This window comes from Peromyscus californicus, unplaced genomic scaffold (assembly GCF_007827085.1).
Source record: "Peromyscus californicus insignis strain IS unplaced genomic scaffold, ASM782708v3 Scaffold_23__1_contigs__length_62951481, whole genome shotgun sequence".
In the NCBI taxonomy this organism is placed as follows: Eukaryota; Metazoa; Chordata; class Mammalia; order Rodentia; family Cricetidae; genus Peromyscus; species Peromyscus californicus.
Genome location: NW_026294534.1, coordinates 4,760,210 through 4,782,849, shown reverse-complemented (window position 1 = coordinate 4,782,849; position 22,640 = coordinate 4,760,210). Strand labels below are relative to the sequence as shown.

The window sequence follows — 22,640 nt, the reverse complement described above, 5'->3', positions numbered from 1 at the left end:
GACTCTGCAGTCATATTTCTACTTCTGAGAAGTTAAGGAGAGCAGGCGACGACAGGGACAGTGGTGGTGTTCCTGTGAGCAGGGTAGCACGCTCACAGCACAGAAGAATGAATGGCCCTGGGAGATGGGGGTTTGTTAGCCAGTTGCTCCCTGGAAATGTCATGTTGTGGATGAAAAATACATATCCCGTTATCTGTCTAAGAAGGGAAGAAGTGCTCAGAGAGAGTAAAATCAAGCTCTGGGCATGGGCCTTGTGCCGCACAGTTTCGGCTGGTGACGGGCAGCCAACACACACTACATCAGTCAGTGTCCCAAACCCTCCTCAGCCTGTAGGACATTGAAAATATGAAAGCATTGAACTTGTCCTGTTTTTGTCAGAAAAAATATGTAGTTTTTTTTTCTAAACCAATTCAGGAAGGACCCGTGGAGGGCCACCCCTTTGATAACAATACAGGCTTCTGTTTGATCCTTGTAATTGTAGCCATTAAGGACGTAGCAGGGACAGGCACCTGGGGAGTGAGGTCTCCAGCTCTGTAGGATAGTCCCCTTGGGGGATGAACTAGGGAAACAGCTCATGTGTGCTGTGGTGCCTATTTTATAAAGGGAGTCATAGAAACTCTACCAGTTAACAAGCACTCAGAGGTCTTCACTGACAGTACAGCGTGGAGAGGATGAAGCAGGATCCCAGGGGGATGTCACCCTGTTCACAACTAATTGATTATTAACTCTCTTATTCCTCTCCCTCTTAGATATAATATGGTGACTGGGCAACACGTATGTCTAAGCTCCAGTGTGCAAAAGGAATACTGAGACAGCTTAAGTGGCTCATTATCGATGAGGGATGTGACCCCTTTCCATGCCCTCGTTTGCATGGTAGGCACTTGCATCTGATTAAAGACAAGCTAGAGTGGAAAACCACTCAGGCAGACACTGAGATAAATGTCTCATGAAGCTGGTCTTTTTATTTGAGCCTGGGGGGCAACATGTATGCCCTGTGTCTGTGTCTCATCAGGAGGAGATACTGGCGTTTGACTGCTTCCTGACCAGTGTATGTGCCTTTCCAAATACTCTCTCCTCATAGGATGCGTATGGAACATGCACTTCTGTCCTCCCTCATGATGGTGAATTGTCAAGGCTTTGAACTTGACGGGGCTATCCCAGAATATCAACTCCCAATTGTCATGTTGTCTCTCTCCCATGCCAAAGGTGCTTGTAATTTGTGGCATTAGGACACAGTTAACTCTTCTCATGTTTTATTGTAGTAAGAATAAAAATGTCAAATATATTCTGCTGTGGGATGTTCTGTATGGCAAATACGTTAATAAATAAAACACTGATTGGCCAGTGGCCAGGCAGGAAGTATAGGCGAGACAAGGAGAGAGGAGAGTTCTGGGAAGTGAAAGGCTGAGAGAGAGAGACACTGCCAGCCGCCACCATGACAAGCAGCATGTGAAGATGCCAGTAAGCCATGAGTCACGTGGCAAGGTATAGATTAATGGAGATGGATTAATTTAAGCTGAAAGAACAGTTAGCAAGAAGCCTGCCATGGCCATACAGTTTGTAAGCAATATAAGTCTCTGTGTTTACTTGGACGGGTCTGAGCGGCTGTGGGACTGGCGGGTGAGAGAGATTTGTCCTGACTGTGGGCCAGGCAGGAAAACTCTAGCTACAATATTCACTCTGGATAGGGTACTAGGACGAGTGGGAGAGAACCAGAATCACCTTCTCTGAAACAAAGGAGGCTGAGCAGCTACTGGTTAGCTACAATCGTAATGAAATAGCTATTTAATTGAACTTGTCTTGAACACATAAAATGGCCTGCATAAATTCAGGCCAAGAGCCATCTGTTGTCTTCCTCTGCTAATGACATTGCCAGCATGTGTTTTTCCAACATTTGTGCAGAACCCCCAAGAGTCTTGTGGAGATGTGCTAGGCAACCCCATGGGTTGCATTTGGAACACCAGGTAGCATTTCATGTTCTGATTACTGTGAAGACAGCAAGATGTCTTTTAATTGTGCTAGCAAAAAGAAGATGGATATAACACTAGGCTCACATGCAAAGCCCAGTGTCACTCCATCTAAATGGAGTACACACAGAGAGTCTTGCAGAACTTGGTTTCAACCATGAAGAAAACAGGCAAAATGGCACAGTATACTTCCTCTGAGTTCTCTGGGGAAGATAAAGGATTTGCTGGTGAGCTGTTTTCTTTGTGCTGGTCTTCTGCTGACCCTCAACAGTCATCACATACTTGGATTTTCAGATGGCAGCTATTGTGAGGCCAGAGCTCTCTGCATTTGTGTGAAATCCCTTCATAAGCACACAGAGCTCCATGCCCTGAGATATAAAATTAAATGTGTGATGGTGGGTTTTGCCTCACCCTCTCTGCTTCTGTGTTCAGGCCTCTGAATGTCACTTCAAAGCAGAAACCTGAAGATGAGAAAAACCTGGAATCACATTCTCCTAGGAAGGAGATGCTCTGGGACTCAGTGCTTTTGCTTAGTATCTGCAGCTAGTGCCTCTCTTTAGACCTCATGGAGGCTCTCTGTGCAAGTGTTCCAGTATGTGCGGATAAGCACCTAAGTTTTGGTGCATAGAAGTACATCTATCAATGCAAACAGTCATGTATACACTAAAAGAGGTATGCAGTTATCTATAGGGTTCCGTCTAGGATATATAAGAAAGATATATAAGAACTTTGGGAACTATTGAATTTTATGTATATAAAATATTGGGAGCTAATGAATTACATATATATGTCTATATATATATATATATATATATATATATATATATATATATATATATATATTCCCATGTATGTGTGTGTATCATACACATATGCATTAGATGTTAGTTACATATATAAAACCATTGGAGTTAATGAGCTTTACATACACACACTTACACACTGAGAGTTAATGAATTTTTGGCACTGGGGTAGTCTAATAAATAGCCTAAACCACAGGACTATCACTTAATGTTGTAGAATGTACACATGATATGATGCCACCAAAATTCTGGATTGAAAGTCTGGGGATGTAGTGACAGAGAACATGCTTATCATACATAATGGCCTGGGTTTAATATCCAGCACAACAACAATGTTAACAAGTTAATTACACATAATTAAAAAGTATGGCTTGCAGAGAATCAGTCTCCACAGAGTCAGCTGTAAATGACATGATCAGCCATGCTGCTTCTTTTCCTAGTTTGAAAGAGGAGATGGTGAGTGTGGCTTATTCTTTGTCTCTTGGAACTGGGAGAGAGAAGGGTTAACATTGGATGCAAGGCTGGACTTCGTATCAGGTGCCAAGCCAGGCTCTGCTTTTGTAGCACTTGACTTTGCCATACCATGTTTCTTGTGGCCCTAGATAATAGATATCATTTAATATTTCCATGTCAAATCATCTCACTTTCAAATCTGCCCTGCTAGTTAACTTTAATCTCTCAACTCCAACAGTTTTTCATTGTATCCTTGGGAGCTATGATCCATGGCTTATGGTCTCTTATGCCAGTCCCTCATCCTTTCCCCACACTGCCTTCCCCATTTCCTGACCTTGGATGCTCTGTACACTTCCACAAACATCTTTTCTAACTAATTATTTTCCTGGGAAAATGTTGGAAGACATTTACCAAAAACAATAAAGGTCTAGCTCTGTTTGCATTCTCCCAGGGTCCATGGAATATTCTAACAACTAACTGAGGATTCTAATCTGAGGGATATTAAATTAATCTGAGCACACTGAATTCTTTAGTCCAGTCACTTTATTCTTCTATGTCAAATTCTATCTACACAGTTTCTTTTCTGTTCTCAATCTTAGCTCCTCTCAGCCCCTTCTGCTCTTCATCCCTTCTGCTGTTCTCTCATCATTCTACCTAGTTCTTTCCATCTCCGTCCTCATCTCTGTTCTTCTCCATCAATCCTCCCAGTGCTCTCAGAGAACCAGTATATAGACCCACACAGTAATTCTTTGGCAAAGCAATGCGAGGCTTGAAGTTTTCAGGGTCACAGAGAGAGGTGATAAGGACCCACACATAAAGCAATAATTGTCAGCTTCCAATTACAACCCAAAAGGGGGAGTGACTAAAGGGGAGTTTTCTGGTAGGGTTAACTAAAGGCTAAGATCAATTAGGGAATTCTAAAAAGTAATTTATGTGCTCAAACTATAGTCTAGAAGTGGTTAGGTAAAATGTTAGGAGTCCATATACGTCAGTGAGAAATAACTACCTTAACTCAGTAATAGCAAGTGGTTAAAACATCATCCCAGAAATGTAAGCAGTAAATCTTTTAAATTAGGGTCTTGTGTAAATAACCTGGGATGAAGGTAAAGAGTTGAGGATTTAATTGTTAGTAGTTATTTTCTCTGTAAGTGAGATGAGCTAATGTTTATCTGCCTGCATTTGTCCTTGGATAAAAGGATATCTTTGTTGAAATACTTTTGTCTGGAGAATGGCCTTGGCCAGATATATGTTAATGAAAAATAAACACAGCTGGGGACAGTTATCCAATTACCCCAAATGTATAGGGAAAGTTGTGCCCAAGATTGAGATGCAATCATGAGATTACATGTACACATAACATGGAAATGCATGGTAAATGGGGAGAATCATGGCTGTTATTGCACAACGAAGTTTACAACAAGAAACAGCCAATTCACTCAAAAGGCAGTAATTCCATAATGCCTTGTGTTATGGTTTCTTCTAACAGAACCCTTAGTTCTGATAAGTTGACCCTCTGAACTCTAGTTGTCACCTGCTGTATACTCCCATGGTCTTTAGCTACCAGCGGCTCTCAATAGACATTGCTAGCTGGTAGAAGTCACAGTCTACCATAGCCTGGAAGCTTTCTCTAAGCTTGGCAATATAGAAATTCCTTCCCTTGCCAGCAAAGCTTCCTGCTCTCTACCCAGCCTTATCTGGAGGATGTCTCTAGGCCCAGGATGCCTGACTTATTTCAAGGGTGACCCTTGACATAGTCGCAGTTACCTGCAAATGCTCTTCTGCTGATGACCCACATGGTAATTAGGCAAGTGCTCTAGCCATTTTGATAGGACCCTTCTGCCACATACAAAGTCTTCTGATAGAAGTGTGCCACTTAATGCAAATTAGGGTTTGTCTCCAGGCTCCCCAGTCCTATATAATTCCTTATACTCTGGAATAAAGTTGAGCTGATTCACAGAAGTCTGTATCCCAGAGGACTGTCTCCATTCATGCTCATGGGCCACATACAAAGCTTTCTGTCACTTCTAATGCCTCTTGCCCTCTCTACCTGGTAGCCAACAGGCTGAGAGGAAAAGAGGACCCCCACACAGGAAAATCCGAAGCCTACTTGAAATTTCTGTGAGTATCTAGAACAAACAAGAATCTTATTTTCCAATGTGGGTAGCAAAATACATGCTTACATTAAAATCTTTTAAACACACTATGATTAATCGCAGTAGAGTTCAGACCATTTGGTGTTCACATGCCATCTAGGGGAGTCACTCTTTCAGGCAATATTGTGTGACAAATTCATCGCACACTTATGATCTGGAGCATTTTGCCTTGTTTAGTTTTACCTCTGTTCCTATGATGAATATCCTGACCTAAAGGAACTTTGTGGTTGCAAGGGCTTATTTGGCTTACAGTTTCAGTCATCCTCTCATCGTTAGGGAAGTCAAGGCAGGAACTTGAGGTAAGGCTGCCTGTTATTCCAGACAGCATCATCTCTGACGAAGGAGCTTACTTCACAGCCGAATTGTGGTAGCAATGATGGAAGATGCTGTTTGCTCGCTTGGTGGCAGGCCAACATAGCCTCAGTTAGCATTCTCCTGCAATTCAGGAGCATCTGCCTCAAGAATAGTGCTGCCTGCAGTGTGCTTGCCACTCCTCTGTCAATTAAAAATAAAGATAATCCTGCCCACACATGCCATAGGCCAATCTGATCTAATCAATTCCACAACTGATTTCACTTCTCTGGTGACTCTAGGTTGTGGCTAGTTGGTAGTTAAAGCTAACCAGGACAATACATTTCCGTACGGAGCTAGGAGACCTTGAAACTGGCTGAGTCTTTGGGACTGCCTTGTCCCACGGACTGCTGATAACCCGACTCCTTGTGATGTGAAGGTTAACAGACAAGGTAACACAGGGTCCACGAGCTATTATTTGGATGCTTGAACTCAGCATCCAGACCTCACAATTTGGCAAGCCCCGTACAACCTATGGAGCAGTCACATGGACAGGAGCTGAAGCCTGCAGCCCACACCCCTGGCTGGGATCTTGACTCACCAACCACATGGACAGCTGCTCCCTCACCTGTGAATGAGTCATACTGAACACAGATCTTCTCTGCAACCAACCATCCCTAGCTCATAGCATGTTAGCAAGAGCAACAATTATCAGCCTTTCTTTTGAAAGTCACTGGGTCTTCACATGATCCAACAGACAGCCACAGATGATAGATGCTCTGTTGGCTATTTAATGCAATTTTACTGGCCTTTCTCACACCTTTTCCCCAGCTTTCATTTTTAGTTGATGGCAAACACAAACTATATCATAATTTTTCTAGAAACTTACGTAGCTATATGCCAATGTCCATACCTTAAGGTTTGGCATCTATGTTTCTAAAAGCCTTTTATTTGTACCCCTGATTACATAAAACCCACTCTGCAGCCCCTTTCTTAGCTGTGGCTCCATTATAAGCTCCTAGTCCTCAGTGCCATTAGATACAAGAGACTTCTGCACACGTCTCCAGTTCCCATGCTACAGTGTTATTATTTCTAAAGATCTACCCAGAGTTATGACTGATGTTACAGACACCAAGACCAGTTATGGATTCCTCCTCCTCCTCCTCCTCCTCCTCCTCCTCCTCCTCCTCCTCCTCCTCCTCCTCTTCAACCACTCATCACTCTAGGGAAGCTAATCACTTCTTAAAAGTCTTTCTTCATCAGGCTCTCTTTCTTCCTTACCATGCTAGTGTTTGGGGTCATCTACAGTAGGTAACATGGACCCAAAAGTGCTTGAAGAATTACAGTTCTGGAGGGAGAAGCAGACAAATTCCCATGAAGTTGAGGCTAGCCTGGACTACATTTTGAGGTACAGAGTAATCTAGGCTTCGGTATTAGATACTGTCTCAAAAAACCCACACCACATCAACCAATAAACCAACCAACTAACCAACACCTCTAAAGCCTCACACATTTTGATTTCCTTTTTCAGATTTGCTCTTTGTGTGATCACCATCTCAATAAATATCACCCATATTTTAAAAATGGTTTATTTAGATTTACTTGAATTAATTGTACATATTAATGGAGCTCAATGTTATACATCGACATATGCATTTAGTATATGATCAAATACAACCATCCCCCAACATCTTTCTTTATCCCTAGGAATCAGGATTGCACTTTCTAGTCTTTGTTGAATCTTCCACAGTGACAGCAGATGTGGTACTCACCTTTCATACATGGTATACCCTACTTGGCATCATGTCCTCCAGCCTGCTGCATTCCTTTCTTGAATCCAGGAAAATTCTGAAACCATACTGACAAGTCTTTATGTCTTGTGTGTGATCTGTCAGTTGAGCAGGCTTTCTGTTGGATAAACACAGAAAATAGTCTGCTGGGTTTGCATACCTTACCAAAACTGTATTCGAAGCCATAGTCATTTCTTCCCATGTTTCAATCGTATGTCCTTGGAGCAGATTTACAAGGGCACACCTCTCCTTACAAACCTCTGATAGTTTCAAGTGCTAAAGTGAAATTAAATCCTTGACAGAAGGAGAATGATGAAGTCCTGAGCCTGGCACCAGGTGGTCTTAGAGTCACCACATTCCATATTTCTGTAGCTCCTTGCCACTCAGAGATGGAAAATAAAACCACACTACAGCTTCTCCTTGATATGTTCTTCTATTGTTCCAGTAGGAAAGTTATCAGAAGGACATAAGTCAATCACCAAGGTCACATTTAAAAAAAATCTGTGACAGTATTCGTTACCTATCTTCATCATCACCATCATCACCACCATCATCTCCATCGTCGTCATCGTTAGGTTTTTCAGAGCAGGACTTCTTGCTCTGTAGTCCACAACAGGCTTGAACTTGTAATGCTCTGCTTCAACTTCTTGAGTGTTAGAATTGCAAGTGAGTATCACCACACCAAGAACTTGGAGGAAAATTTCACAGAATAAACAATACAAGACATTTTTAAAACCAAACATTTCAAGGAAAACAAGATAATGATGGTGTTAATGGTAATGATGATGATAATAATGGCAATGATGAGCTGGTGATGGTGATGATATGGTGGCAATAGTATTGGTTATGGTGAGATTGTGATGTTGATGACGATATTAATGGCCATTGTGTTGATGATGGTAATGGTGACAATGATGCTGATTACGGTGATGCTGATGGGGATTGTGGTGGTGATAATGATGGTGTTTGTGTGATAATCCCATTTCTGTCATTGCCAAAGGGTCTTCTTAGTGGATATGACAATGAGCTGACAAACCCTGTATCTTTTATGGTCCAGTCACATAACACACATTCCATTTTAACTTAGGAAAATTGTAATTTTATTTTATACTTCTTCCAATATATTTCTCAAATTGAAATTTTTTTCATTCAAGCATTTTGCCTGCCTTTTCAACTAATAATTTAGTTTATCCAAAGGGATTTCTTCATACCTCATAAGGTTTTATCCACTTGCCAAATGCTCATGGATATCTACACATCCAATATTCCACATGCACAACTTCCCTTCAGGGGTATTGGTAATATTGCACATTTTGTTGAAATACAAAACAAGACATATGTTTGTGAGAGACACACCATTTGGTCTTATATGTTTGCAATTACAATACATACTATGCTTTGTAAAAATAGAATATACAGAGTCATTAGATATGTATGAAAAGATTCTCCCAGTGAGCCACTTTGAGATATGAAAATGATACAATGATAGAAGTGAATAAACCATTGTGTTTATACAGTTCTGCATCCACAAGAAAGGGAATAACTGAGGTACAGTTACAGAGGGTTCAGGCAGAGGAAAATGCCTGACTTAGTGGAGAAACGATGTGTATGTGTGTAAGCAGATAAACAGGCATAGACTTTGTTGAACATGGAGATTTTTCAAGACCATTTTGAGCACCAGTCTTGCTGAATGGTCCCAGCAGGCCACTGTGAACAAGTCAAAATATTTGTGTATCATTTTGGCTCTGCTTTTCTCTCCATAGCATGCTGGTATTGCCTGAAAAGATGCTCTAGGGAGAGGGGAGAAGACTTAGCAATCAAAATAGATGTCTTTTTGTGTTGTTGAGTAAACAGAGAGAAATCCAACTGGGATATATGGAAAAATATTGCCACAAAAAGCAATGAGAGCATATGCCAAGAGAAGATGGGAAATGTGTGTTTTTGAAGTGGAGTTTCTGTGAACAATGTAGCTTCTCGATGTCCTCAGGAAGAAAAAAATGTTCATATCACTAAATGGGAGCAAATGCAAAACAGAGATGCTACGTGGGAAATGTTAGCAAAGTTGAAAACAGACGGCAAAAGATAAGCAGGACCCTGTGAAGAGAGGTCTTGGGGATTAGACCCTGAACGTATTTGTGGACTAGTTGTGAAGGGAAGGCAGAAAAAAAGGATAAGCAGACCAAGTTTTGAAGATGGAAAAATACTTGATATATGACAGAATGAAGTAGAACTGAAGGGAAAGAGATGATAGAATATAAGAAGGAAAGTGTGTGTGTGTGTGTGTGTGTGTGTGTGTGTGTGTGTGTGTGTGTGTGTGAAGGGTTAATATTCAGTGTCTGTCTTAGTCACCTCTCTATTGCTGTGAAGAGCACTATGACCAAGGCAACTCTTAAAAGAGAACACATTTAATTGTGGGCTTGTTTACAGTTTCAGAGTTAGCCCATTACCATCATGACAACATGCAGGCAGGAATGGTGATGAAAAGTAGTTGAGAGCTACATTCTTATCAACAGGAAGAGAAGAGGAGAGAGGGAGAGAGGGAGAGAGGGAGAGAGAGGGAGAGAGGGAGAGGGAGAGGGAGAGGGAGAGGGAGAGAAGCAGACTGAACATGGCATGGGTTTTGAAACCTGAAAGACCACCCCCAGTGACACACTTCCTCCAACAAGTCACACCTACTTCAACAAGGCCACACCTCTTAATCCTCAAACAGTACCACTCCCTGGTGACCAAGCAATCAAACATATGAATCTATGGGGGTCATTCTCATTGAAACCACCATAATGTCTTTATCACTCTTCACCATATTATTTGCCAAGAACCTTCAGCACCTTGCCTAGACCCAACTATTGGATACCATGGCAACTGCACATCTGAGACTCATGGAAGAACCCTGCATCTTCAAATTCCTCTGTTGCCTGAGGTCCTTGAGGGTAACATGACATGCTTTTCCAATGTTGTCGATCTCTCCCGGGTGCTCATCTGTCTTGGTGTCACGATGTTCCCTATTCTTAAAGGCATTTGTTACAGTGAATTATGACCTAATATAATGAAAGACCCTCTTTCTGCTAGCCTGGAGCTTGCTGATTGGCTAGCTTGGCTGGCCAGAGAGCCCCAGGATCCTCCTGTATTTGATTCCTAGCATTGAGATTACAGTCACTTGGTCTCTGCCCGGCATTTTATGTGGGTGTGGGGAATATGAACTCAGGTCCTTATTCTTACGTGACAAGTGCTTTACCCACTGAACCATCTCCCTGCAAATGGGGTTTATGATGAGAAAAAATACTATCATCTCCCATTTTTTTAAGAATAATAAAACTTGCAAAGACTGGAGACTGGACACAGAAATGATTCCCTCTCATAGCAATCAGGCCCTTATACTGGTCCCTTCTCAAGGAGTAAAAATCAGCAGGGTATTTACAAAGTAGTGAGCACTTCTTGAGTTGCTTAACTTTTCATAGAAGAGCATTGCATCCAAACTGCTGAGTAGGAAATACGATCAGCATCAACTCCACGCCCATCAGAGATGTGCGAGACTCTTAAAGCTTCTCCATTATGTGTAATTCCCAAATTTCTGAAAATAATGAATGGCCTAGTCTATTCTAGTCAGGATGAACATTGCTGTGATGAAACACCATGACCAAGAGCAACTTGGGGAGAAAAGGGTTTATTTGCCTTATACTTCCACATTGAAGTTCATTGTTGAAGGAAGTCAGTTTCCGTTAAAAAAAAGAGCCAGTCTCTTTAAAAATCCAAAATCTTTTTTAAAAGTTCAAAATCTCTCAACTGTGAGTTCTTATAAAAATCAAAATTAAGTTAAACACTTTCTTACTTCAAGAGGGAAGAGCCAGGGCACAGTCACAATGTGATCAAAGCAAACCCAAACTCCAACAGTGTAAAAAAAGTCAATGTCCAATTATCTGGGATTCACTCACCATCTTCTGGGCTCCTTCAAAGGGCCTAGGTCACTTCTCCGGCCCTGCCCTCTGCAGCACACACAGCTTGTCTTCTAGGCTCCAACTGTTTCCACTCCACAGCTGTTGCTATTCTTGGTGGTCATCCCATGGTCCTGGCATCTCCAAAACCAGGGTCTTCCGTTGCAATTGGGCTGCACTTTCAAAAGTAAACTCTTCTGAGTTCTCTTCATGGTGCAAAGCCTCAACTTTTCCCCATGGCCTCTTCAGTTCTGGGGTTTCAAGTGCTCTTTGTCTAATACACCCTTCAAACATTTTCAGTGGCTCATGTGACTTTTCATCTGTAGTCTATTTCTTTCTTTCTATTTATGTGTACAGTGTGTGCATTGGTGTCCAAGTGTGTGCACCTAAGTACAGTCACCTGCAGAGGCCAGAAGAGGGCACCAGATCTCCTAGACCTGTTACAGGTGTGTGTGTGAGCTGCCCAATGTCACTGCTGGGAACAGACCTTGTTACCTCTGAAAGAGCAGCCAGTCCTCTGAACTGCTGATCAATCTCTCCAGTCCATTTCTATATTCTTGATAATATACTCAGATGTATTCTCTGGCGTGGAAACTCTACCTTTTTATTGTGTTTAATTCCCATTGGTTGTTGAACAATACAGTTGCCCACATTCCAACGGCACTCAGCACTTAGTTAAAAATCTTCTTTTACCACTGTTAGCTTAAACATCCTTAAAATCACCGACTTCTTAAACTGCTGCGTAGGTCTTATCTGAAAAAAGAACCTTAGAACCCCATCAGTGTCAGGGTAGAAATGTGCCAACGTGGAATGCACATGTGAGGAGATTACAGGAATTGCTTGGCACAGCTACAAGAAGGAGTCACTGGTGGGCTGAGTCCAAGCTGGTGACCCAAGAAATCTACTACAATAATCCATCTGGAATACAAATGCCTGAGGACAAAGAGAGGGCATGCTCCATGGCAGGAAAAGGTGATGGAGTGGCCCTGGGGGAAGGAGGGTATGTTTGAACTAAACATCCTCAGTGGATGCCTGATGTCCACCCATTTTGGTGAAGGTAGAGCTATTTTCCTCGAATGTGAAGCTTTCCCAGAGGGATCTTTGCAGACAAATACGGAAGTATTATTTTCCAGTGATTGGCTATCCAGACATAGTGGTCTTTGCGGTGACTTGTTATCCTGGCAGGGGGATCCTATTTTTTTGTAATTTTATAATTTTTGTAATTTTATATTTTTTTTTGCTAGAAAAGGCCAGCCTCCATCTCTATACAATCAGAAAATATTTCAAACCATTTGACTTCTGATATGAGTTAAAAGGCACTAACCCAATAATAGGTAAAATAATTAAAAATATAGTTTTTTTACATTTAAACATATATAATTTTTACATTTACATTTAATAGCACAAGCTTTCCCTCTCTTTGCTCCTGACCATTGTGAAGTGAGCCACTGCACTCTGCCACAGCCTTCCTGTCAAGGACTGAACCCTCTAAAGCTGAAGTTGGTACCTACTCATCTGCCTTCAACGTTGTTTCCAGCCAGCCTTTGTCACAGCAGTGGAAAGTCTGAGCAACCCGCTATCATAACCTGACATTATGTTTATATTTTTATTTTTAGGTTTCTATATATTCCTTTAATTAAATTTCTGTCAAAGTTCCTGGTGTTGTTAAATAGCAACTGAGTTTTTGAGTCTCCAAAACTACGTGTTTTGGAATCCATACTTGTAGGAACCCAGTATGTGAATTTACTTGGAAATAGGGTCTCTTGTTATATTGGGTCATAGTTCATTGTAACGGGTGTCTTTAATGATAGGGACTGTCTCAGCACTAAGAATGATGAACACAGGAGAGAAAGTAACAACGTGGGAAAAGATGTCATGGTGCCTCCAAGGACTTCTGGCAACAATCAGAACAGATTCAAGATTCTCCCCTGGAGGTTCAGATGTGCAGGTCCCATGGTACCCAGTGGTCAGGGTTTGAGCCAGGTGCTGACAGATTCTTGGCTTCCTAGTCAAGACTGAAATAAATTCACATGGACTTGCAAGGTGTCATGGGAATTTTTATTCAAAACAAAGTGATAGCATAGATTAGAAAGGCATGTACTATCAAGATTGACAGTAGGTCACATGAGTGAAGGTGCTCATGGGCTTGAGTACTTTTGGGAGCTTCCTTTTAAAGTATTGAAGTGATAGAGTTTGTTTGTGGGTGGTTCTTTACCTTGATTGAAAGACCAAGGTATCTTCTTTTCTACCAACATGGTAAATAGGGGATTCTCCCTAAACGTTGAGACTCAGTTGACCTTATTGCACATGTACTCAAAGATTCTCCCTACCCTTGTACCTGGACATAGGTGGAGCAAGACTGAATAGAGTCTAAGTTTGGTGGCTATTAAAGACAGGAGAAACTCAACCAATTGTTCAGAGATGGGTGTGTCCACAGCTGTGTGTAAATGGGGATCATAGGTTGCTAACAGGTTGTTAGTTGCTTTGTGTAGAGATGGGGTGTGTGTGGGCAGTCATGCAGTTAATGGTCTCAGGCTGCCAACTGTGGGGCAGCAAGCATAGCCCACACCAAGGGGAGGTCTGGTGGCTGCACTATTCCCTATGTTTACCTGCATCACTTGGGCATGCAGACAACATCCATTGTTCTGAGCTTCTTTATTAAAGCAAGCCCAGGAACCCATGTGTTTGGAGATTCCCTTCTCCCATTGACACCACAATCGGGAAATGCTCTGCCTCATAACTTCATGGTGGGGTAACTGTTGTCTCATCTGCAGACATCCACATTTAGAATCTGAGAAAGCAAACAAGATAACAGTGTGTTCTTTTAATTTTTTTCTTTTTTCTGTACCGTATTCTTTGCTTAGTGGTGTCTCCGGTTTCCCCATGGCAGGGTGACTCCTTCCCACCCCCGTTCCTGCCACTCCACGCTCACTCCCCTTCTCACTGTCTGTTCTTTTCGTCCTCTCTCTTTCCTCCTACACGGTCTCCTGTCAACGTCCTGCTACCTCCCTTCATCGGTGGTGGCAGCTCTGTTACCCCTGGGAGGGTTAGGATGTGCCCAGATTCAGCGAGAGCTCCGCATGGAGTGTGACAGAGCAGGCAGTGAAGGTAAATCCCATCTGTCTCTCCAGCTTGTCCTCAAGCCTGCCCATTGACATTTTAATTTTAGTGTGTATATGTTCAATATGTGCCAGAGGTTCTACTTCATCATTTTTCAAATCTTTTCAACTTTTATAGTCCCTTTCCCCATTTATTCTCAAACTTGTTCATCTGTTCATGAGGCATGTCTATCTTTGAGAAACCCAACATCTTGTTATACTTCTTTGATTTTCTCTCTATGAGTTTACATGGCTTTTCTGTGGGAAAGAAATCAGTTACATTTGGTTCTATTTGAGTGTGGGCCGAATATTTGCTTTGACGTCTTATTGATGCAGGCAGCAGAGGCCAGGGGCAAGGAGATCCTTGCAGAGAGTAGCTGAATTTGCATCCAACAGAGTTTCCTAGACAGGATGGCCAGAGGCAGTTCCCAAAGCACAGCGTTTGGATCAGAACTGAACCCAAGGCCTATAACAATGGCACTGTCATCTTGGCTTCCATGTCACCCTCTTGCATGACCTTAATAAATGACGCTCCTTGTTCTTCTGAGGAAGCTTGTGAGTGCATTTTCTATTGATGTTTAATCTGAAGAAGCAGACACTACCTATGGGGGAAGAATCTCTATTGGACTGTCTACCCTAATGGTCCTGGAGTTAACCTGAACCCACAACACTGAATATCTGTGTATCTCACCACACAGATCTCTCCAGTATGACAGCTGGCTTCAGGGCAAATCCATTTCTGCGCTCAGTTCACCAATCTGTTTTCTATGTTGGTCTAGTTAATTTTATTAACTTTACTTTTTTTTGTTTATGCTTGTATAGTATATGTGTGTGTTTATGTCTGTGTATATATGGAAGCCAGAGATCAATATTGGATGACTTCTCAAAGCACTTTCCACCTTACTTTTTGAGGCTGTCTCTCCTTGAACCTGGAGCTCCTTGATTGATCTAGACTGGCTGTCCTGTGAGCCCCAGGGAGCCTCTTGTCCCTGCCTCCACAGTGCTACAATTACAGGGGTGCATCACCCTGCCTAGGTTTTTTTTTTATGTGAGTGCTAGGGATCAAAATAAGGTCCTGATGACTGTGATCACCAAGGACTTTAATGACTGAGCTGTCTCCCCAGCCCTCTAGCTTTGCTTTTCACAACTATTGAGTCTAATAAGTGCTGCCAGTATGCACAAAGGTATGGGGCACCACCCACAGGAGCATGGGAATCCTATGATGGGTCACATCACAGAAGAAAATTGACTCTTCTTCCCCCAGATACCATCAACTATGGGGAACTCTTCAGACAGGGGTGGGGACTCATGAGCTTCTCCCTCTCCAGTTATTCTGCCCCCTTTCCATGATGTTCCCTAAAGTAGGTGTGTCTGTGTGTGTGTCTGTGTCTGTGTCGTCTATGTGTCTGTGTGTGTTATTGATATTCCACTTAGGGTTGAGCACTCATATCACTTACTCTTTGCACTATGGTAAACTGGGAATCTTTGTATTAGCCGCCAGCTTTGACATAAAGGCGTTTCTGAGTTGAGGGGTGAGAATTGCGCTTGTCTGTGGATACAAGGATGAGTATTCAGAAGGCAGGCCAATGCTTTGTCCCTTTAGCAAAATAGTAGTAATAGGGCCCTTGACCTCCCTCAGCTTCTTAGCAAGGTTTACAATACCAGGCATAAGTTCTTTCCTGTGTAGTGGGCCACGAATTCAATGAGCGTGCTGTTGGTTACTCATTCATACCACGGCTGCACCTGTGTGCACACCCTGCCTGGCTGGCCATTATCATAGCACAGAGCTAGATTCACAGCTGGGCAAGGTTCTTCATGGTTTTTCTTACCCAGCATCCCACAAAGTGTCTTTTGGGGCTATAAAAGCAAGAAGGTGGAAGCTTCCAGGTCAATACCAGCTTGATTTCTTCACATCCTGTGATGTGTGTGGTGTCTTCAGTGATGGGGTCTTAGCATCAAGTTCTAGTGGATACAAAAGATCAATGGCAATGGACTGTATTATTTTGGAGGTCTCCAGGACCACCCTGACCAACAACTTGACAAGGGTATCCGGCCTGGAATTGAACTTTTTTATTTGATAGCCAATGGCTTTGGGGGATGAGCATTATCCTTCATGTAGGGCAACTCTAAACACTCACACATGTTCACACACATACACACACACACACACACACACACACACACACACACAAGGCGGGAAGGGAGAGAGAGATGTTAGAGATGTTAGTTTCTCTCTGCTCCCCTGGTTTCTACATATCTAAAGATTTAAAGCTAGGAACTACATTTGAGAGAAAACATAAGACATTTTTCTTTTGTTGTCTAGGTAACTTCTCTCAGTATAATTTTTTCCAATTCCATTCAATAATTTGCAAATTTCACAACTTCAATTTTCTTCACAGCTGAATAGACTTCCATTGTCTGAGTGTATGGAATTTAATTATCTATTTATCAGCTGCTGGTTATCTAGGCTGAATCCATTTCCTAGCTACTGTGACTAGAGCAGCAGTGAACATGGGTCATCAAGTGTCTCTGTAGTGGGATGTGGAGTCCGTTGTGTATATGCCCAGGAGTGGTAGCATTGGGCCGTATGGCAGCTCTATTTATGTCTCTTTGAAGAAGAGAAATCCACACTGATTTCCATACAGGATGTACCATGCACCCCACCAACAGTGAATAATCTCCCCCTTTTCTCACCCACACCACTTTATGTTGTTAGATGTTTTCTTGATCTTAGCCCTTCTGACCAGCACAAGATGAAATCTCAAAGTTGCATTAATTTAGTTTCCCTGATAGCTAAGAATGCTGAACACTTCTAAAAATATTTCTCACCTTTTTTGGTATTTCTTCTTGTGGGAGTTATCTATTCAAATCTGTAGGGCCCCTTTAATAATAACTTTATTTTTTGAAATTATAATATAATTACATCATTTATCCCCTTCTCTTTCTTGCTCCAACCCCTCCCGTGCATCCTATTGATCTCTCTCAAACTTATGGCCTCTTATTCTTTGATTGTCATTACACACACACACACACACACACACACACACACACACACACACACACACACACACTATAGGACCCAGAAGATCTGAGCTGGATCTGACCTGAAAACCTCCTTACTTTAAGGACTAGCCTTTAGGGCATCAGAAGATTTCCATGCAAGCTTCCAAAGGAGAGAAGGAACTAATATTCCTACCCAGCTATAATGCCTATGAACCACAAAAAAAAAAAAAATTACCCAGTATGGCACAATAACTCAATGAGGCAATAGTGGAACACATACCTTGGCAGTAATAAATAACTCAGTAATTAGAACTAAGGCCTGCTCAGCAAGAGGGAAACCGTGTTTGCTATGAGAAACCTACCTAACTACCCAGGGATAGTAAAGTTGTGAATCTTGGAGAAGAATTTGCAACCACGACTTTATTGAAATAGTATAAAATTCCTAACTATGTTTTAAATATTTATCCTTATATCCACAGATAAATGAAGTGCTTACCCCTCATCAAAGAAACTTCTCTTTGCATTGGGCAGAGACTATTACTGAAAAACCACAACTGATTAAAAATCAGAGAACAAAAGATGGTATGGGGTGCAGGCCAACTGATACATCTACAGCCCAATTCCTGCACCTAGAACTCAGAAATTGTCTCAGAAGAGAGGTTTTAAAGATTGTAAGAGCCAGAGGAACAGAACAGGAAATTTGCTGTGAAATTGTGTCTCCTAAAAATGACAGAGAGGGCACATCCATGATGTCTCATCAATAAGGCTGTCTGCACAAGACCTGTACAAAGATATCAATGCTGACATTGAAAGAAGAAAGCTTGTAAAATCTCAACCCTAGACAAAGAATTATCGGCAACTGGGAGATGTTGAGAGTAGTAGAAATTGTCTTCTTCAGGGACAAGACATCCCATCCTCTACCCAATACTAAGTGATCACCCTGTAGCCCATTTTAATTGGATCATTTGTTTTATTTAATCTCTCTCTCTCTCTCTCTCTCTCTCTCTCTCTCTCTCTCTCTCTCTCTCTCTCTCTCTTTCTCTCTGTGTGTGTGTGTGTATGTGTGTAAGTTTTTGTGTACCCTGTGTTTGCATGGTGCCAAAGGAGGCCAGAGAGCATGGGAGACCATGGTACTAAAGTTACAGGCACCCTTAAATTGCTTCATGTAGGTGCGGAGAGTGACCTGAGTCCTCTGGAAGAGCAAGTGCTATAAACTGCTGAGTCCCCATCATTCGCTTTCTTGATTCTTTGTTTTTGTTTTGTTTTAGCTCTTTGTATGTTCTGGACATTAATCTTCTATCAGATTTATAGCTGCTGAAGATTTTTCTCCTTTCAATTGATGCGTTGTTTCTTTTGCTGTATATCAAAGTATTTTAGTTCCACTTGTCTATTGTTGGCATTAATTAGTTCCTGAATGAATGAAGACTTATTGAAAGGGTTTTTCCTGTGCCTACATGACGCAGAGTGCTCCCCACCTTTGCCTCAAACAGTTTCAGAATTACAGGCTTCACAGTGAGGTCTTGTTTTGTTTGGAGTTGTTTGTTATTTTTCAGGGTGAAAGACAAGGGTCTAATGGCATTCTTTTACTCAGAGACATCCAGTGTTCCCAGCACCATCTGTTGAAGATGTCATCTTTATTCTCAGTCTCTTTGTAGAAAACCTGGTAGATAGATTTACAGAAAACCAGGTAGATATGATTACATTGACTTTATCTGAGTTCTCTGTTCTACTCCATTGATCTGCACATATGGATTTGAGCAAATAGCATATTTTTTTAAATTTGTTACTATGTCTCAGAAGAATAACTTGAGGTCAAGTATGTTGATCCCTTCAGCATTATTCTTTTTGCCTCAGGGTTGCTTTGGCTATCTGAGGTCATTTGAGTTTTTATATTAATTGCAAGATTTTTTTGCCTATTTTTGTGAAGAATATCATGGAGATTTTTATCGGAATTTGATTGAATCTGAAAATTCACTTTTGGTAATTTATAAGATGGTCCTTTTCACATTCCTAATGCTACCAATTCTTGAGCACTGGAGAAAGAACTGTTATCTAAAAATCCAGCTTATAGTTTTAACTTAGAGATTTCATTTTTCTTCTTAGGATAAAGTTGAGTAAACATCTAGCCCATCATGCTATTAATAACAGACAAGAGCCTTCACTTCTTTTTCTTATTTGCAATGTTTTATTTGTTAGTCTAAGTCTGAGAGCATCTTTATGCTTTTCTCTTTGTGAGTTAAGTATAGGTAGGTAGTTTTTTTTTTTCATTTTTCTTTATTAAGAAATTTTCTATTCACTTTACCTTGGGGGATGTGGGAATGTGGGGTGGCTTGGGAGCCTTCACTTTTAAGCAACTGTGGGTTCATGGGTGCAGCAGACTTTTCCTTCCCTCCTGGAAAAGGGAGATTGGAGGGTTCCATGTTGCTAGATATATATGGATGATTCACAGAGCTTCCTAAGAACATATCTGTTGTTTCCATCATGGTCATTTATACTTTCGAAGACAAATTTTCAAGTCTAGAAAACCTCTTAGCAGAAAACCATGTGGTTTTTATATTTGCAATTTTATTGGCTGTCCAAACACATACACACACACACACATACACACAACACACACACACACACACACACACACACACACACACACACACACACACACACGCGCGCGCGCGCGTGCGCGCACGCGCGCGCCAAACAAACCAAAAAACTGTAAGAAAAATCCCATCTGCCCATGCCCTACATAGGCAATGTAATGTATCTTGCAGGTAGGATAATTATTATTAAGTATTTGAAACCTATGAAAATGAGTTTGAAATTGGTTTGACCTTTCCAGGAAAAATTGGTTACTTTAGATATCCTGACATGAAAGTGGTCGGTAGGGCTTTTACTGTAGGTTTTATTTCTGCTAAATATGTCACACAGGAACTCATGTGACATAAAGTCAAAGAGTCAAGATTAGGTCATAATGCTTAGTAAGACATGAAATGTTCCTTGGTGCATACGCTAGAGTTAAAGTGTCCATTGTCTTCTGCTTTGCACTGTAAGGCACCTGGCTTTTGTCTCCCACTCTATGCTTTGCAGCAATCGATTTAGCAATATACCTGGAATAGTACTAATAAACCCTAGGGCTCATTATGAGATGGTTAGTAAACGATGATCAGAACATATTGTATTTATGTGACATCTAGAACAATCTAGAGTGGGACTGTGGTTGCTCATTAATTTACAAGCTGGTCAGTAGTAAAAGCTCCTTCTGTTTTTTGTTACATTGTTGAAATGTAACAAATCAAAACGTGTAATTCTAAAATAAGACGTTGTCTCCCTGTATCCAGCACAGTGACTCCTGTCTCACAGGGACAAAGCACACTCCTCACACTGTGAGTTAGCTGCTCGGGCAGACCCTAAGGTCCAGGGCTTGTGGTGGGCATGCAGATATGCAGTGTCAGTGCGTTGCTGGGGTATGAGCATGCTCTTTGTCTTGTGACTGTCGTCTCTGGGAGAACACCAGCCACTTTCCTGAGAGCGATGGCCACGCTCCCTTGATCTGCGCTGTGCCGAGGTCAGTCTGATGAGAAGCTGGCAAGGCAGCCCGGGGTTGGGGGAACAGTGGCAGCGGGTTGCGTGAGGTTTTACATTAAAATTCTCTATTTTCTCTAAACTTTCATGACATTTTGACAAGTGTTACAGAATGAAGTGTGCTGTGTGCTTGCAGCAGGTAAAAGGAGCTTTCAAGAAAGGAAGGCAATCGCTTCCAACAGTGTGTTCTGGTGAACGGAGAGACAGCACGAGGCCACCCCAACGCTGCCATCTGCTCGTTCCCAAGTGTCAGCAAACACCTTCTGGCTGAGGGGGATAGACATCAAGGAGCACAGGGCACCTAGGACTTGGGTGGCATTTGTGAACAGTGTGAAGTAACCAGTTGCCATCAAACAATGAGCTAACTCACCAGGATCCTCTGCTTTAACAGGGACATGCCTAAGTTGTCATGGTAAACAGTGAGTGCTGACAAATGGCCTTTGAGTGGAGCAAAAATAACTACATGGTCTGAGAGATGCTTCAGATTTCATGCTATTTTTCAACTAGATACAATAGACGTTCTCTTAAGACACCTGAAAGGCTCCTACATTTCTGTCACAAGATGCCATCTACCCTATATAATTAAATGTATATAGTGTATATAACAAGAGACTAAAGACTATGATTATAATTTCAGAAGTCAATAATATATAGCCCGAGGCTAAAATTGCCTCCTGCAGTAGCATGCTATAGGTTTCTTAAATTGTAGAATTTTGCATATAGTAAAAATATTAAAATATAGAGTTTAAGTATATATATATTATTAAAAGTAATTGCTAAATCCCAAGAGGCTATTATAATTTCTTTTCCTGTTACTGACAAGGACATAAAATCTATTCAGATTTAATCTGACTACTTTTCACAAGTGAAGAATGGAAATCTATTGTTAACATCATTTTCAAAGGAAAGAATGAGGAGAGGAGACTGCCACACACTCTTGGAAGGAAATAAAATAATTAAAATGTAACATTAAATGGACTGAGCAGGCTGTATTTATATATTTAGGAACACACACATACTGTGTGTATAGAAAAAATTGAAGAAAATCAGGGCATGGATTTGAAATAGAGCAAGAGGGAAGGGTACATGGGAGGGTTTGGAGAGAGGAAAGTTAAAGGTAAATGATGTAATCATACTATAATTCCAATATAATTATTTAAAAATGTTAGTAAAATGTAAGTGAAGAAAAGAGTCACCCATGAATGTATTGGAATCAATCCTATTATATTAGGCTGTACTGAATGAAGACCTAGCCAGAAGTCCTGTGCACCCACACATTTGTGCAGAAGCAATGTGGAGTGCCAGAGTCCAACAATGGGGTTAGATATATATTAATGAAGAAGCAACATGGTTTATCCAAGTATGTAAAGGGAAATCTGTTTCTCTTTTTAAGTGGGTTAGTCTTTCACCAACAGTCATATTTGGCAAATATCTCCGTTCATATATGTTATAGGAGCTTTTCCTAAGGAGACAGGGACAAGTGTCTACTTATCCCAGACAGAGCATAAACATCAGACGGAAGAAACAATGCTCTCCAAGGCCAGCTTGATGAGCCAATGAGTGTGTTGGGCTTA

General features: G+C 41.5%; 1 protein-coding gene across 2 annotated transcripts in view; it reads left to right on the top strand.

Moving 5' to 3' along the window:
- The window catches only part of Lig4 (DNA ligase 4), a 140,396-nt gene that overhangs the window by 99,595 nt on the left and 18,161 nt on the right, over window positions 1-22,640 (top strand). For both annotated transcript variants that reach the window (XR_008221357.1, XR_008221358.1), the window contains one exon: window positions 14,417-14,497. The gene's annotated coding sequence lies outside the window, so the exon portion shown is untranslated. The remainder of the gene's footprint in view (window positions 1-14,416; window positions 14,498-22,640) is intronic.